This window comes from Salmo salar, chromosome ssa10 (assembly GCF_905237065.1).
Source record: "Salmo salar chromosome ssa10, Ssal_v3.1, whole genome shotgun sequence".
NCBI lineage: Eukaryota > Metazoa > Chordata > Actinopteri > Salmoniformes > Salmonidae > Salmo > Salmo salar.
This window is the reverse complement of record NC_059451.1, coordinates 89,424,203-89,425,282: the sequence shown is the minus strand read 5'-3', so window position 1 is coordinate 89,425,282 and position 1,080 is coordinate 89,424,203.

Sequence of the window (1,080 nt, the reverse complement as noted above, 5' to 3'; positions counted from 1 at the left end):
TACGTATTTCCATGTTTTCTTATTACTAATCAGTCAAAATCGTGTGTGCGTGAGAGAGAGAGAAAGAGCGCGCGCGAGAGAGAGAGAGAGAGAGCGCGAGAGAGAGAGACTATTGGGTATGGACAATTTTTGGCCTCACGAATTGAAGTGAACTTGGCCTATGTGTACCACTGCAGAGGAGAGGACTGTTCGTATGTAGGTTTCATTTATATTTGTACGTAGCCTTGGTGTTTTAGCACATTATATACAATTCCTTCAGTGAACTTATAACACCTCGACGAATAAGGCAACCTTGCAGGTACTGGCAGTCACATATCTGACTTGAGTTCATAAATAAAATGCTACAGTGGACGTAAAAAATATGTCCGAAATACTATATTTATAGGCTACCCTATGTTTTCACCGGAAGCAGCAGACAATACATAGGCTATCGTTTGCTTGATTTTACTACACTAAGTACCACCTCTACCTCTCTAGTTGCGTATTAGCTGACATTTGTGTTTCGTGTAAAGCGAGATCAAGCGTGCGATCACCCAGCCTTAAAGCGCACTTTAACTCGATGTCCTATTAGTTGAGTCAATATGGCGTCTTGCAATCCAACGCATGCTACGGCTCCCCGGAGCAAAGCAGTGTTCCATAATAGAAACCACATTGCTTAAGAAATAGACCCCCTTCATCGAGACCCAGAGCCTCAATAAAACTATTGGAGGTATTCAACTATATCTTCCATGATTAGTAGGCTTAACCAGCACTGAGTATCTTGCAAAATCGTGAATTATGAATTTTTGTCTTCATAGTAGAATTTGACAAAAGCCTGATGATTATTTCATTACTTTGATAATGCGCAGCACCTTCAAATATATACGTTTTAAGTTCAATAGGCCTATTCTGTGTACAATTTCTGTAAGAAAAAATACTAAACAATAGGCTATTTCATATTATCCAAGAAAAATGGCCTATAGGTAAATAATATTTTATTCTTTATTGTATTAATACTACATTTGAGATTATTAGTAGTACTACTACCACTAGACCTACTACTACCACTACTACTACTACTACTACTACTAGCCTACAGAT